This window comes from Sarcophilus harrisii, chromosome 6, assembly GCF_902635505.1.
Source record: "Sarcophilus harrisii chromosome 6, mSarHar1.11, whole genome shotgun sequence".
Taxonomy (NCBI): Eukaryota; Metazoa; Chordata; class Mammalia; order Dasyuromorphia; family Dasyuridae; genus Sarcophilus; species Sarcophilus harrisii.
Genome location: NC_045431.1, coordinates 169,398,225 through 169,416,242, shown reverse-complemented (window position 1 = coordinate 169,416,242; position 18,018 = coordinate 169,398,225).

Here is an 18,018-nt window from a genome sequence, read left to right as displayed (position 1 = left end):
AGGACAATTCTACCTAAATTAATCTATTTATTCAGTGCCAAGACAATCAAATTTCCAAGAAATTTCTTTACAGCGAGAAAAAAATAAGAAGAAAATTCATCTGTAAGAACAAAAGGTCAAGAATTTCAAAAGAATTAGTGAAAAAAAAAAAAAAAACCCAAAGGTCGCCTAGCTGCAACAGACCTAAAATTATATTATAAAGCATTGGTCACCATAGATATGTTCAATTCATAGAAGATGCCTTAATACGCATCCTAGCTGTGATGTCAGAGACTGTTTGTTATCTGAGGATCAACCCAGCTAAATTCAGAAAAGCTGGTCATCAGGTTGATGGCAGATGAATTGTTCATCCACAGGTACCTGGGGAGATCAGATCCTGCAAACATTAATGTTCTGTACTTCATAAGTCACACTTTTAATTATTTGCCAAACTTGGATTTCACATAGCATATAGCAAATATGCCATATGGACAGGCATGTCAGCAAGAAATCTGTCTAATTCTTCATCTTACTAGAGTTAAAGGAACTCTCCTTTGTTTTTTGCTCCAGACTAGTTTCGTTCTGTTTAGAAAGCTTATGTTTCACAATGTCCATTCTCTTGGAATATCTCAGGAAAATTATTGAGCAAATATTTTCAAAAAAGTATTTTGTAATTGTGCTTTTTTGTTTTTGGATAAGTCTAAATATGACATCATGTCATGGAATTCCCGAGTTTGGTGGGACCTCAACGTCCATCTAGTCCATTGCAGTCCAGAAAAAGAACAATCTCTATAAGAATGCATCAAATGGATGTTCAGGCCAGCAACACTCCCAAATGGACTGAAATCAGATTAAAATATAATTGGAAAATAGTTAATAAAATAAAAATAAAATATTTAACAATAAAATATAAAAAAATAAAAGTTTAATTCAGTTTAATAAACATTTATTAAGTGCCTACTATGTGCCAAGTACTAAGTTGAGCACTGGGGATATACATAAGCAAACAAACAAACAAAAAGATAGTCCTTGTCCTCAAGAAGTTTACAAAATAAAGAGGAAAGACAGTACACAAAAGGAAGCCAAAAAGGTTTGGGGTGCATATGAAAACAAGGGGAACTTGGCATAGGGCACAATGTTCCACAGATTTAAAGAAGCAGAGCTGCTGGTAGAAAATGGAGAGTTACTTAGAAAGTTCTAAGATGTTTATAATAGAGAAAAGCTTTAAAGGCTTATGGCTCCACATTTGAGTCAGAGGAGAGAGACAACTGAAGGAGCTGAGAAAGTGCTGACCATCAAAAAGTGAATCAATTAATGTGGCAACGAGATTTCAGGTGATCCACTTATTCTGGAAGGAACATGACGCTTCATGCAGTCAAAACCAAGAGCTGCTGGGAAAATAAAATATGAAATTAATATGTGATTTTCTAAGTCAATGTATGGCCTACAGGGATTCTTATGTATGGCTTAATGGCCCCATTTCTATTTGAGATCATCAGCATTGCTCTTCAACACATCCAACAAATGTTCATACAGTTTTTCATTAAAGACTTCCAATCATGGGAAACTTGACACTCAACCTGTGACTCCAAAAAGCTATATAGCATGTACAGCAGCCAAATCCTGGTAAAATCATCTAGGCTGACAGGTTAAATCAGGTTGAGGGTAACCAACAGGCCTCAATCCCATGAGTGAGGTAGGGGGGATGTCTACCCCAGGTATGTGAAGACAGGCAGGAACAGTAAGCTCACCTTCTTTTTCCTTTCTATAAATTCCCCTTAATTTGCAAGTTTGACAGGTTTTGTAGTCCATTAGCCCTGGGAAAAGAGCTTGTTTTGGTTATATAGTTCCCAAACAAGGAATAATTTTACTGAGAATCTATAAGCTTGTTACATAGAAATGATTTCTAATGACTGGCCTTCTTGAGAAGAAGGAGAAGAAAGAAAAAAAAAAAAACCCAAAAGATGTTAAGTGAAATCTCTTATGGTTGTGAAGCCGTTAAACTTTGTTATTGTGAAAAAGCTAGTTTAAATTGGTTGTATTAAAGTCATCTTAAAGAACATGTTTTACTATTTAAAAAAAAATAGTGACAACCAAAATTTAACATACTACTCCAAATGTTCAAACCAGGGTTTGAAGTCCTGTAATTCTATGTGTCTCATTATTCCTTTTTTTAAAAAAAATATACAATTTCCCCAGTTACATGTAAAAACATATTTTGTGATATATACATTCATTTTTTACATATTTCCATATGAATCATGTTGAGAAAGAAAAATCAGAACTAAAGAAAAAACCGTGAGAGAAAAAATAACTCAGAAGAAAAAAAAAGTGAACATACCATGCATTTTGTTGCATTCAGTTTCCATAGTTCTCTCTCAGGATGCAGATGGACTTTTCCATTCAAAGTTTATTGGGATTGCCTTGGTTCAATAACCACTTAGAAGAACCAAGTCTATTGTAGTTGATCATCACAGAGTCTTGCTGTTGCTGTGTACAATGTTTTCCTAGTTCTGTTTGTTTCACTCAATATCAGTTCATCAGACCTTTCTAAAATCACTGTTTATCATTTTTATAGAACAATAATATTCTACAGTATTCATATACCATAACTTATTCAGCATTCCCCAATTGATAGGCATCTACTCATTTTCCAATTCTTTTCCACCACAAAAAGAGCTGCTACAAACATTTTTGCACATGTGGGTCCTTTCCCCTCTTTTATGATTTCTTTGGGATACAGTCTCAGTAGTGGCAGTGCTGGATCAAAGGGTATGCACAGTTTTATAGCCCTTTGTGTGCCTCATTATTCCTAAAAGGTATTCCTCTCAATGCAACCCAAGACTGCATTAATTTTTGTGTGTGAACATGTGGTGTGGCTATGTGTGTATGTGTACTACATGTGCCTGAACCTGTAACTTTCTTGACACAACCGAGTAGAAAAATACCCCAGGAGCATCCCAGTATCATTAGCACAGAGATGAGTAACACAAATAGTCACTATAAAAGACTCAAGCTTGAGAAAATGCATCGTCATAAAGTCAGATCCTCCCATATACCCAATACAAAATAACAACAAAAACAAATAACAACAACAACCCAATATAAATGAATAGGTGAAAAAATAAAAATCATTTATTAAACATTCATGGTATTTCAAGCACTGGGGCTTAGAATTAGGGATAGATATGGGGAGGAGAAGGAAGAGTCCCTGATCTCAAAAAGCTTATATTCCCATAGGAAAAGACAACATATAGAGAAGTAATGACTAGGTAAAAGGGTTTTAATCAGAAAAATCATAGGGATAGTGAGTAGCATCATTGGGCAGTTGATTGGTATGTTGTTTCCAAGAGGGGAATTATTGATTTAATTGTTGTTGTTGTTCAGTTTTGTCCAGCTTTTCATGGCCCTGTTTGGGGTTTTCTTGGAAAAGATTTTGGAGTGGTTTACTACTTCCTTCTCCAGCTCATTTTACAGATGAGGAAACTGAGACAATAGGGTTTAGTGAATTGTCCAAGGTCAGCTAGCTAGGAAGTGTCTGAGGACAGATTTGAACTTAAGAAGATGAGTCTTCCTAATTCCAGGTCCAATGCTCTATCCTTTGTACCATTTAGCTGTCCTCAGTAAGAAGTGGGGAAAGGGCATAGGGAGGAGAGCATTCTCTCCTGGTGGTATGTGATGATGATTCTATCCAGGGAGCAGTGTGGTGGGTCTAGGATAACCTAGATGTGTTGAATGCTTACCACTCAGGAGCCCTTGGCTTTAGGGTGGGAGCAGCAATGTCAGGCAGGAAATAGAACCTGGAGCGAATAGCATAGTGGTCTATGAATTCTAGATAGGGAGAACTCTGGATTCCAAATCATTATAGACCTTGCTGACCTGACTCTATATAGCTATATCAATTTTCCTGGTCATCTAAATCTCTTTAATTTTTGGCAGTCCAAAAAACTGTTAACAACCTGGTCTAACTACTTTGGGCTCAGTCAGCTGGGATAATTGACTAAAGCCAGATAAACTATGTAATTCCTATCCTTATTACAGTAAATAAAGCTTTATCGTTTCTGGACCACTGACATCCAAGCCTGCTCTCTAAAGGTGAGGTGTCCCCAGCATAAGTTTCACTGCTTATGTGCCTCACTGAGGAGTTTCTGTACCTAGAAGAAAGGAAGCAAGAAAAAAAAATGAAATGATAAATGGTATAAAAGCTCTGGAAAAATAACTGGAGAGGTGATTGGAATGGTATAAAGATAGAGCAGAAAATAGGAAACTCCCCCAAGTAAAACACTCACTCAGTATTATAACGAAGCAAACAGAAGTCAATGACTACATGTAACAACCTGAAATATTTGAAAAGAATAAAAAGATTCAAGAAATTGTACTTTCAAAAATAGCTGACTTAAGAATGACGTTAAGGAGAATCATTTAAGAATCATTGAACTTCCTGAAAATGACAAAAAAGTCCTTGTTAGCACATTTCTTAGCATAAAAGAAAATGGACCAGATCTATTAGAACCAGAAGGTAAGATGCATAAGAATCCACTGATTACACTCTGCAAGGAACTGGAAACTGAAAACACCCAGGAATGTAATAGCCAAAACCCAGAACTCCAAGGTCAAAGGAAAAAAAATGTTTCCAGCAATCAAGACAGAAAAATTTAAATACCAGAGAACCTCAGTCAGGATGACAGAAGACTCAATAACAACTGTAATAAGGGAGATAAAATCTTAAAATATACTGTTACAAAAGGCAAAAACTAAAGACTTACAACCAGGAACTGCTCATCATGCAAGACTGAGTCTAATTCTATGTGGAGAAAAATGGATGCTTAGTAGAATGGAAAACTTTCAAATATTATGATGAAAAGGCCAAACTCTGAAATGCAAACACAGGAATAAAAAGAAACCAAGAACAAGCAATTGCAAAAGGAAAAAAACAATAATTAAATACTTATATTCTAATAGGAGTGGAAGAGATATGTTCCTTAAGAATATTAATGTTTTCAAAGATCATGGAGAGAGTTAAATAAGAAAAATGGGGAGCCTACTTTTTTTGTCTGTTTTGATGGTCTTAAAATAAAGACAAGGGAAGGAAAAAAGGCTAAATAAATAGAATTGACTATCTCACATAATTAGGATGGGCAAACAGAACAAATATGGAGGACAGGGGAGGGGGAATATTATATTCACCTCCTTTTTATGTGAATAGAACAGAGGAGGATTGAATAAACATATATACAGAGTAAGGATACTGTAGAAATAAACAAAAGACGCAGTGTCAAGGAGAGAGTCAGAGGTTTTTAAGAGTAAAAATAGGAATAGGGAGAAAATGAATACAGACAAAATAAATTTTAACTTCATCTTCAGAGGATGTCATAAAAGACAGAAGAAAAGTGTTAAACCAATGAGCAGGGCCTTTATGAGGAGAAGAGAGAATCATTAGTAAGTAAAAAATCATTTCAATTCTAAATCACCAACCTTAATCACATTTTTCCTCTTTTGTTTTCTTCTTTGAAAAGAGGAGAATGAGGATAGAGCAAAAGAGAAAAAAAAAAAGATATTATGAAGAGAATTAGCAACAATAATTATAATATTAATAATAATAGCAATGAACATGAACGGAATAAATTCACTCACAAAATGGAAGACTATGGAAGAATGGATTAGAAAACAGAATCCAACAAAATAACTTCTATAAGAAACACACTTACAACACAAAGATTCACATAAAGTTAGAATGAAGAATTTCTTCTCCAGAAGAAAATTTATTCTCCAGGAAAACTCCAAAAAGTAGAGGTAGAATGCAGATAAAATTTGAAGAATTAAACAAATATTTCTCTAAAAATATGAAAAAGCAGAGAGATAAGTGGGTCTTTCCTCAGAATGGTATGCATTATATGATATTGTGAACTAGCATTAAATGTATTAGAAAAACACTAGAGGTTTTTCCACAACACAAAGATTCACATAAAGTTAGAATGAAGAATTTCTTCTCCAGAAGAAAATTTATTCTCCAGGAAAACTCCAAAAAGTAGAGGTAGAATGCAGATAAAATTTGAAGAATTAAACAAATATTTCTCTAAAAATATGAAAAAGCAGAGAGATAAGTGGGTCTTTCCTCAGAATGGTATGCATTATATGATATTGTGAACTAGCATTAAATGTATTAGAAAAACACTAGAGGTTTTTCCATTAGGATCAAGGATAGAGTAAAAATGTCATTACAATTATTTTGCATATGCTTAGAAACATACCAATAGCAATAAAAAAAGAAAAATAAATTAATGTCATAAGTCTAGACACTCCCTTTCACCTTGTGGTACTCTTTTATAAGTGACATGATAATCTACTTAGAGAATCCCAGAGATTCCAGTAAAAAATTAATTGAAATAATAATTTCAGAAAAGTTGCAGTATAGAAAACAAATCATCAGTCTTTCTGCTTATTATTAATAAAACCAGATAGGAAAATATAAAAAATAAATTCCATTCAGAATAACAAAAGGGTGTCTAAAGAGAATCTACTTATTAATGACACACTCAGGAATTATATGTATACATTTATAAAACTTATACAGAAATAACAGACCTAACCAATTGGGAAAATATTAATTTCTCATGGTTGGTAAAAGTGACAATATCACCTAAATTAATTAGTGCTGTACCAACCAATCAAACTATTAGCAAGTTCATTTTTTTTAGCAATATTAACAAAATTCATCTATAGGAACAAAGGATCAAGAATCTCAAAGGGAATAATGAGGAGAAAAAAAGTGGTAAAAAAGGAATCCTTGAAGTACCAGATTTCAAACTCTCCTACAAAGCAATAATCATCCACACAATTTTGCATCAGTTATAAAACAGATAAATTGATCAGTGGAATAGATTAGGCTCACAAGATCCAAAAGGAAATGACCACACTAGAATATGGGTTGATAAACTTAAAAACACTACTACTCAATTAAGGCTTCATTATTTGACAAAAACCAAAGCAAAACTTAGAATGAAATCTAGCAGAAATTAAGTTTAGATAACACCTCACACCATCTACACAAAAAGTTCCAACTTAGTATGACTAAAGGTCACATTAAAGATAAATGAGTGTTTACAAATATGTTTTTTTTTCCAGTATCTTCATTACCAATTAATAAAAGCTTGAACTGAGTTTTGGATTCTTTTTGGACAGTTATCAGAATGGTTTTTCCTGAAGGATCTCTGTTACCACCTGAGAGAATAATGGAAAAATGATAAAAGCATAATTCATCTATCTAGAAATATAGGCAATGTCTACCACAGATACATCACACAATTTACCCCCTACCCTGCTCAGTTCATTCTTCAGAACAAACTTTCCCATCTAATGATTTATGATACTAACAGTAGTAATAATCTGTAGTAGACAGCTCCTTTTAGATTCTTTTGTGAAAATTTGGCATTAAATACTCGTGCTGTGCTGAATTTACATTTAGGATTAGAATTTTGAGGGGGATGTGGTCATACTTAGCTATGAATAATTATCCTTTGTTTGTCTTTCCTAGAAATTATTAGGAGAGGTAAAAAGCCTGTCCCCTTCACATAGGTATTAAGTCCTATGATTTAGTGAATAGAATCTATAGGTTCACTGAGTGATCCTCAATTATATCCTTGAGTCCTTGCCCACCATTGCTAACTATAGTTGAACAAGATTTTCAACTTCCAGTGGATACCTCCAACACCTAGTGTATTGACAACCATTTAGGTTATAGGTGTAGAATATAGAATCTAGGCCATAATATGCCTCCTGGAACTGACAGATGCTTTCTCAACATCATTCTTCCTAGCCAAGAAATTCCCATGAGGACTTTGAGAATCCAGAGAATCATTCAGGAAGATGGTATGTTCTCTAAGTCTGGAGCAGAGCAGACCAGGAACACAGTCACTCATCAGCACAGGGTATGAATGGGCAACACAAGCAGCCATTATAAAAGAATGAAGCTTTGGGATGAGAAATTCAGTTCTAGGGATTTAGATTCAAGTCAGTCTCTTTATTATCTGTTACTACATGTACAATTTTGGTGAAGTCACAAACTCTATGGATGTTTCCTCTCTGCTTTATAACATTTGGAGGTGGAGTATAGGACTAATTGTTTTAGACTCATACTTTTGAAAATCTGAAAGGCAGTGTGGATTATAGAGAACTGGACTTTTAGTGAGGAAGGCTTGGGTTCAGGTTCTGCCTCTGACATATACATACAGTCTGTGTGACCCTGGGCCTCTTAGTACCATTGCAATTCTTTATCAGTGTGGATGGAGGGAATTTCCTCACCAGATCTCTTAAAAATAAAAATAAATGAAGTATTTTAAAGGGATCTTAAAGGTCATGGAGCTCTTATTCTATATTTTATAAATGAAGAAATCAGGCTAAGAGATCATGGCTTCCCCAATGCCATACTATTGAGGACAGAGGGTTGAGCTCAGACTCAGGTCTCTGGATTCCCATTCCAGTTCTCTCTAATGATTTCATACTTTTTGCTTTCATTTTTTTTCAAAAATAGTATCAACTCCAATGGAAATTTATTTTTGCAGTCTTCATTGACTTATATTTTATCCCCAATTCACAAGATTTGTTCATATGAACCTTTGCTTCCAGAAGATTCATTTATGGATCAGGAGTAGAATTTATTAGAAAAAAAAAGTAGGGCTAGCAATCATTGATCTTAGACAAAGTCAAACTTAAAGATTCAATCAAGAAAGAAATTGTCACTATCAGGCATATTAATATTGTTTTAGATGCATGTTTACATATATGCAGATGTATTTGTATATATATATGTGTGTATGTAGGTGTGCATAAGTATGTGTGTATATATGTGTGGAAATATATAGTATGTTATGTAACAATTATTATATATTATATATGTTATAGAATATATAATATCTATCATATATACCCTTGCTTAACTGTAAATTGTTTGGAGGAAGTCAGGAGAATGAAAAGGGGAAAAAAAGGATACAGTTAAAAAATGCACAGCAGAGAACAAAAGAATAGCCTATAAGGAAGTAAAGAAAATATGGACAGTCATGAATATAATGTCTTCTATTATTTTATATGCTTTCTTGAAATGGAAATGTATTGTCACATATTTTGAATCCTCCCTAATGTTCTGCTGAGCACATGACAATATTTTGTTTTGTTTTTATTTTCCTTTTCTTTCTTTTTTACTTTGTTTTTTCTTATTTTGTATTTAGTTTTAAAGAAATAAATATATATTTTTAAAATATTCATTTCCAAAGAGAAGATTTATCTCATTAAAGAAAATAAAAACCTACAGATCACATATACTGTATTTTAGTCACTAATTTTTAGTGTCACTGATGTAAAGTCTCTTGGCCACCTGCAATATGGGCTGAGGATAAGAATTGGGTCCATGACTATTGTTTTAAGGTTCTTAACTTTTGTTTGTCCCATGGACGGCTTTGGCAGCTTGATGATGCCCATGGACCCATTTGGCAATCTGATGATGCCAATAAACCTCTCCTTAGAATATTAAATCCATAAGACAAAGTAAATAAAATGACAAAAGAAACCAACTATGTTGAAATAAAAATATAACTATTTTCTCATTCAAGTTCATGGACTCTCTGAAATCTATCCATGGACCGCAGTTTAAGAACCCTTGTCTTAGAAAGGCTAGGCAATTTGTTCAGAGCCACACACTCTTATTTGATTTTAATTTTCCTATTTTCTCAAAAAAAATCTTGATGAAACTTTGTGATTTTTATCCCTTTGCATGCTTTTTCAAAAAGCAGTCCTTGGGAAAACTTGGTGAGAGCCATCAAGAACCCAATTTGCCAATAATGTAAAGAAGAGTTTACATTATTGTCCCCCCCAAGGCCTTCAGAGGTTCAATCCAAGGGATTATTTTACTTATTTCTGGTTGAAACCACCCTGCTTCGCTCTTTAACCATTTCTTCTTATGACCTCCAACCACCCATTTTAGCTATAAATTTTCTACTTAGAAGGGAGTTGTCATGTGTAGAGGGCTACAGACAGTGGGGGAACTCTTAGTGAAGTATAAGACCTTTCAGGCCAGAGGGAACCTGCTGACAATGTCTGTTTTGGCTCTCCTCTCCCCTTGGGGCATCTCACCTTTTCTGAGAAGGGGGTGGGGGATAAACCACCTGTGTTCTACTTGAAACAGGGATACTTACAGTAAAGAGAGACATTTACAAATTAATAGCAAGGTGCTTATAGTTAGTACTTGCACAGTATGCTGTAGTGATGTAATTGTACTAAGGTATTTAGGGGCTGAGAGGACTTGAAATAAACAGACTCCATCTTTGACCATCCTTGTGGGTCCCTACATCATCACTCCTCCTTTAAGACCAAGGACTTGGACTGGTCTCGAGATCCTGCAGAGAACTAGTTTGGACTGTATATTTTGGTTTTCTAGCATGGGGGCTCTAGAAAGCACAGTATATTTTGGCGCCCAATGTGGAGCTCTAGAAAGCACACTACATTTTGGCGCCCAATGTGGGGCTTTAGAAAACACACTACATTCTGGTGCCCAATGTGGGGCTCTAGAAAGCACTCTACAGTCTTGTGTAATGTGTCAGCCTGGCTGTGGAACATGGATGCCTCCACTTGCAGAACTGCCTTAGCATCCAAAGGGACAGCATGATACATTCTTCTTGCTTGGAGATGGAGGACTACACTATTATAGCTAATTCTTAAACAGTTCTGGTCCTCCATAAGTGTTCACTGTTACAAAGCACTGTTTTGTTTTTGTTTTGTTTTGTTTTGTTTTTGTGTGTGTGTATGTGTGTGTGTGTGTATTTCCATACAAAAGAGGAAAAAACATGGATGTGAAATGTTATAATCAGAGTTGTAAGTTAGAAGCAGAGTTAGAGCCAAATAGGCATCTATCTAGTGGCCTGTGGCTCAAGGTTCCAGGAAGCTGGATGGAGGCTTGTCATGACTTAAGACTAACTATCTTAGTACCCATTTTTCTTTGAAGAAACTGTCCCACTGGAACACAAGCAACTGGTTTTTCCCTGAACTCTAAGGAATTTTGTGACACTATGGGAATATCCTTCCTCACTGAGGTTGAAATGATTTAGAGCCTGTAGCTGTGTGTTAAATGATTTATTTTTAAGTTTATTTCTCTTTTTTTTTTTTGGCTGAATCTAGTGACTGTTACTGAGAGGGACAGACTGATTTTTTTTTTTTATTGTTGTTGCTGAAGCATTTGGGGTTAAGAGACTTGCCCAGGATCACACAGCTAGGAAGTGTTGTATCTGAATTCAGATTTGAACTCAGGTCCTTCTGACTTTAGGGCTGTGGCTCTATCCACTGTACCAACTAGCTGCCCCACTGTTGGAATCTTTACAAAGTGTTAAGACATTGGAGTTGATTTGATCTTAGAAGAAGATATTTTGGGCCAGAACTTGAACTAGGTACAACTGATGGAAACAATGCTTGTGTTCACACCTTTAGAGAGCTCTAAGAATTCAATGGAGTTCACGGTTTGGGAGATTCAGGGTCTAGAAAGAGATATCTGAATTCACACCTTCCTTAGGACCAGAGAGCACTCTGGGAGATAACCCAGAATCCCTCTCCCTCCAGAAGGTGGAGTTAACCTTAGGGAGATCACATAAATATAGGGAGCTTTTGAAGCTTGAAGTTACTTCTTCTGGTAGAACTGACTGGAGGTACAGAGAGATTCATTGCATCTTCCAACTTGGTGCTGGCTGGAGGCTGAAGAAAGCAGAGGCAGAAGCCAAGGACAAAGCTGCAAGATCTCTTGGAGCCAGGCAGAGATAGGCCTCAACTAACCGGGCTAATTTGGAAGGAGAAATAAACGTTTGCATTTTTACCAGCTGGCTGAGATTTTGGAGTAATTATTTATTTCAACTGAGACTAAGGCTGCCTCCAGGAAAACCACCACACCCCACAGATTAATTTTTAAAATAATTGTTAATTGAAAAATTGGGGGAAAGTTTTAAACTAATATTTAAAATGTCCTCATTCTCATTCTTAGTGAAAGTTGGGGAAGAGAGAATATAGAAGGTGGGAATGGTCATAGGGTCAGAGATTTGAAGATAAAAGGAATCTAGGAAGCTACCCAATCAATCCCCTTCATCTTATAGATAAAAGAACCAAGGCCTGAGAAAGAAAAATGACCTTGCCCAGGATCTCATAGCTAAAAAGTGGAAAATCCAAGATTCAAACCTGGTTGGAAGCAGCTGTAGAGGTAATGTGTAGAGAGTTGGTAAATCAGGAAGGAAGCCTGACTTCAAATCCTGCTTAAGACACTCTCAGATTCAGTAATTTCATCTGTAAAATGGGGATAATAATTACACCCTGTGTAATAGCAAAGGGCTATTGTAAAGATCAAATGAGATAACTTATATAAAGAGCTTTGTAAATGAGAACATGATGTAAAAAGGCTAATTATTGTTATTAGTAGATCTAGGTCTTTTCTGCCATGAAGTTCTACCCCATGAGAGAAATGAAGGAAGGAAGGAAAGAAAAAAGGAAGGAAAGACAGAGAAATGAGGAAGAAAATAAGCATTTGTTAAGTGCTTACTACACAGCAGGCATCATACTAAGTATCCAACTGTTACTATTATGGCTTCTAAGTGGTACAGTAAATAGAATGCTTGCCCCCAGAGTAAAAAAAAGATTCATTTTCCTGAGTTCAAATCTGACCTCAGACACTTACTAGCGGGCTGACCCTGGACAAGTCACTTAACCCTGTCTGCCTCAGTTTCCTCATCTATAAAATAAACTGAAAAGGAAATGGCAAACCACTCTAATTTCTTTGCAAAAAAACTTCAAATCGTATAATAAAGAGTCAGACACAGCTCTACAACACTACTGGTACCTTTTATATACCACTTTACAAATATTATTTCTTTTGATCCTCACAACCATCCCCAAGGTAGGACCTATTATTATCTTCATTTTACAGATGAGGAAACTGAGGCAAACAGATTAAATGACATTCCCAGAGTCACATAGCTAGTATGTGTGTCTGGGGCAGGATTTGAACTCAGGTTTTCCATACTGCAGGCCCAGTCCTCAATCCATTGTACTACTTAACTATTTCTATGATCATAGATTTATCCTTGGAAAGCACCTGAGAGCACATGGAGTCCAACCTCCTCATTTTACTGATGAGTAAACTGAGGCCCAGGGTGCTTGAGTGATTTGCCCAAATTCATGAGGTAGTAAATATTTAAAACAGAATTTGATCCTGAGGGCTTCCTGACTCCAAATCCAGCATTCTTTATTTTCCTAAAGTAAGAAATACCTCTGTCCTGGCTAGTGAGTCATTTTGTCCATGACTATTCATTCATTCACAAGCATTTATTAAGTGCCCACAATGTGCCAGGCATTGTGCTAAGAGCTGAGGATAGATAGACCAACAATTAAACCTGATCCTGCCCTGAAGAGCTCACATTCTACTGGAGGAAACCACATAAACCCAAAGAATTAAATACAAAATTTGTACCAAGTACATTTAAAAAAAAAAATCCAAAACACCAAAAAACCCAAACCCAAACCCAAAACCAAAAAAAAAAAAAAAAATTAATAGAACACTTTCAACAACTTAAGGAAGGACTTGGAGCTTGAAGGGCTTGGGAGAAAGGATTTCAGGAGGTTGGGTTGAGGTGGGAGGGCACACCAGGAATCCGAGAGCCCGAGCTCAGAGGTGGAGTTTCTCTTCTGGGACAAACTCCTTCCTTTCCCAGGGACCTAACTGGCAAGACCAGTGGACTAAAGGTGAGTTTCATGGGGAGGCCTGGAAAGATCGGGCACCCAATCACGAGATGGGGCTCATCAACCGTGGATTGGAATGGGCTTGTTCATCCCCTCCCCAGTGTCTGCAGAGCATTAATGAAAGCTTGCTGAGATCTTTGGAGGTGCCACAGGAGCCTGGAGCTGTATTGTGGAGGGATTATGTGCACAAATACAATGCCAGGAGCCAGGATATTGCTAAAAATAAAGGAGAACTTTCTGGGAGGAGAGGAAGGTAAGGAAGGAAATGCCTTACCAAAAAAAAAAAAAAGGAAAAAAAAAAGCTTAACTGTCTTTTAATACAAATGCTTGGAGTGGGGGGTAGGAGGGAATGGGGGATCAAGGAGGGGAGGCAACAAGAACAGCAAACCTGCGATTCTATTATAAGAAAGGATTATGTTTCCTGGGCATTGTCAAAGTCCTGGGGAACATAACAAATGGAATGATTTATCCCCAAGGAAGGCGGGAGCTTTGGCTTAAGAAGTGGGGGAGGAAGCATCGCTGAGGCTCTAGGGAGCAAGAGGGGTGATGTTGGATGGTGGGAGGGAAGCCCAGGTGGATGAAAGCAGGAGGAAAGAAGAAGGGTTTGAGGTGGGAGGGGAAGGGCTGGGAGTGGAGAGGAGGGAGGGGGATGCCCCCCCTTCCCCCAGTCAGCTCTGGATAGACTGCAAGGCCAGAGGAAATGAGATTGCATTGAATTCATCAGGCCTACAAAAGACATTTCTGGCCAAGACACGGAGGCCGAACTTGTGTCAAAAGCTAAAAGAATTTTTCCATTTCTTTTCCTCAGTTCAGCGTGCTTTAGGATGCAAGTATCAAGAGAATACTTTGGCTTTAAAAAGGCAGATGCACATATGGTCTGAATTCCGAACTCAGAAAAGATGCTCAAATTAATTTTTTTTCTACTTTGTATATACTTCAAGATAGGTGGCTTATACTGAATGCACAGAGTGGTTTGGTTGATTTGTTTGTTTTTATTACAAACTAAACAAACCTAAATAAACCGGGCATTTTCATAAATGTAATAGAGTAGGATGAGAGGCCTGTACAGTTATCTCTTTCACATTATGTGGATTTAGGGGGACAGTGATCTGGTGATCTGGAAAATCCGAGTAAAATTTTTGGCCCTCCCTTCGTACCAGAGAAGAAGTCTGAATTGTTATGGTATTAAAAGATAAAATATGTTCATTTTATTTATTTATACAATGCTATACATATATTTCATGCATTTCTGAGTTTCTAAACGTTTTCTCTGTCATCTGTTGGCCTTCAAGTATCATATCCAGCTTCTGCAAAACTCTCAGAAAATTTCCATTTAATTTCTCATGCTCACTAACGATATATTGAAACTGTGTGAGGAAAGTCACAACATAGAAAGGATAACTAGGGGAAACTGCAGGTTTCTAATATATATAGATTGTTTCTTAAATATGTAATTAATTCAGCCTGGACCTTTCAAAACTGTCTTTCTTGAGAGATTACCTTTGAGAGTGTTCTAAATGCTTTTGCTGAGTGGGTTGGAAGGATCTCAAGACCAGGAGTTAGGACATCTGGAGACTACTCCCCACTCTACTTATGATTCAGTTATGAAGTCTTGAGAAGAGTAATAACTAAGTTGGGACAACAAGGCATTGTTCCAGAGCACCAGATACAGAGACCATTGGCTACATTCTCAGTCTTTTGATAGTATTGAAGCAAAGGAGTTTAGAACCTCTTTACCATTGATAATTTAATAGAACAGGAAAGTCCCCAATGACCAGTGGGGGAAGGCTCCTCCAAGGTTCCTCACTCATGAAGCAGTCTTCACAGTGCCATTTTTCCAGACTTCTCTCCTTCTCTGCCCCTCTTATACACACTAAACTATTTATTTATTTGCATTTTTGGGGACTAGGAGAAAGGGAAGATTTTTTTTTTATCTCAATTGCTACCTGCCTAAATCACTGAATGGGTGCAGCCTCAGTCAAACTGAGACCTGTTGAAGACCTTAGCTTAAAAAGACCAAGCTCTCCCATTGCATCCAGGGCTATCTCCAGTTGTATATTTGGCCACTGGACCCTCATGGATGTGTAGAGGAAAGTGAGACAGGTGACCTCACACAGCTCTCCCTCACTTAAATCCAATTCACTTGTATGTCATGGTGTCACCTCCCAGGTGTCGTGGTTCTTTTGGTGAAGGAAGGATAAATAACAACAAAAACAGCTGGTGGCATAATCTCTGTGTTTCAAAGTAGATTAGGCAGCAAAAGGACATGTTTTGTGCTGCTTGCCCTATGAAAAGCCCTATGATACTTACCTTGAGTTCCTAATTAATCAAGCAAGCAGGTAGCATTTATGAAAAGCAGTATTTCATTTATATTCATTAATAGCTGCCCATGAGGGGAAAATATGTAAATAAATAAGAACATGCAAGATGCATACAGAGCAGAACTAGCAAAGATCTGGAGAAGACTGCATGTAAACTGAGCTTAAAGAATGTAGACTAAAAAAATAAAAAATTAAAATAAATTTAAAAAAAGAATGCTATTTTTGATTTCCTTCACAAGCTAATTGTACAACATTTCAGAGTCTGATTCTTTTTGTACAGCAAAATAACGGTTTGGTCATGTATACTTATTGTGTATCTAATTTATATTTTAATATATTTAACATCTACTGGTCATCCTGCCATCTGGGGGAGGGGGTGGGGGGTAAGAGGTGAAAATTTGGAACAAGAGGAACAAGAGGTTTGGCAATTGTTAATGCTGTAAAGTTACCCATGCATATAACCTGTAAATAAAAGGCTATTAAAAAAAAAAAAAAGAATGCTAGATTTTAAGAAGTAGTAATGAGGAGGGAGAGGATTCCAGGGATGGGGAACAAAAGTGCAAAGGATGGGATGAAAAATCAGCAATATAGCCTTGCTTAAACTATAGAGCACATGGAGAGATGGCAGTTAGGTGGCACCTTAGTGCATAGAATACTGGGCTTGAAATCAAGAAGACTCATCTTCATGAGTTCAGATCCAGGCTCAGACACTTACTAGCTGGGTGATGCTGAGCAAATCACTTAACCCTGTTTACCTCAATTTCTTCATCTGTAAATGAAGAAAGAAATGACAAACCATTCCATTATCTCTGCCAAGAAAACTTCAAATGGGGTCATGAAGAGTCGGACACAACTGAACAACAATAGAGAGAGCAGTAAAGTGCAAAAAAGGCTTGAAAACTGGGAAGGAACCAGGTTGAGAAGTTTAATCGCCAAACTGAGCTGATGCAGTTTTATCAAGTAGGAAAGTGCCAGTTTTAGACTGTCCTAGATGGTTCCCTTTGCTGGGTCACATCTGTAAAATGTAATGATCCAACCAGATGATCTCCCAAGTTCTTTTCCTTTTCTTTTCCCCACTAAAAGCCTATTCCACATAGATCAATGGAGCTCATTGCAGACAGGAATGAAAATCATGTTTTCCTCTTCCTTCCTTCCATATGTTTATTTCCCCTACTATCCCCATCCCAACCCCCTCCTGCCTTTATTTTGTAATAAGGCCCCTGATTTCTGAAGTAGATTAGCAAACAAACAAATCCTTTAATGTCATGGAATGCTTTCCACAGCATAAACGGGATTAATGTGCCAGCCCAGCAAATTCTCCATTTCAAAAACCTCGGCAGTAGGATAAGCAATTTCTTCCAAACCCCTCATTTATGCTCCAGAGGTCATCTTATTGCAACGTGTTTGCCCTAATTGGAATTTCTTTCTTAAATTTCTTTGTTTCCATCTCCTTTCCTCTTTCATTACCTTCTTTCATTCTGCTGAGAGTGAGGGGAAAAAATCCTATAGGTATGCCTTTTGCTTTAGAGAAATGACAATAGGTTAGAAACATTGGCTGGTTATCCTTCAAAAAGCCTGTGATTTGAAATGGCTTTCCCTTAGCCCCATGCAAAATGGTGCTACTAGTATATCACCAAGGGGAGAGGGAAGGTTCCTTTGCTGCTGGCTAAATATAGCCATAGAAAAACACTGGAGCACAGAATTATTAACCACAGGTTCCTGGGGTAACCACTGCTTGATCAACAAAGCTATACTTGGGTAATAATAAGAATAAACCTGATAGGGTTCAAAGACACTAGCTAGATATCGCACAGTTTGATCACTCTCCACCTCAAGAAGCTAATGTGGTTCCAAACCGCCTAAAAGATAAAATATATACCCTTTCTTTTGGCATTTAGAGCCTTCCACAATCTGTCTTCAACCTATCTTCTCACATTGGTTTCCTTTTTTTTTTTGT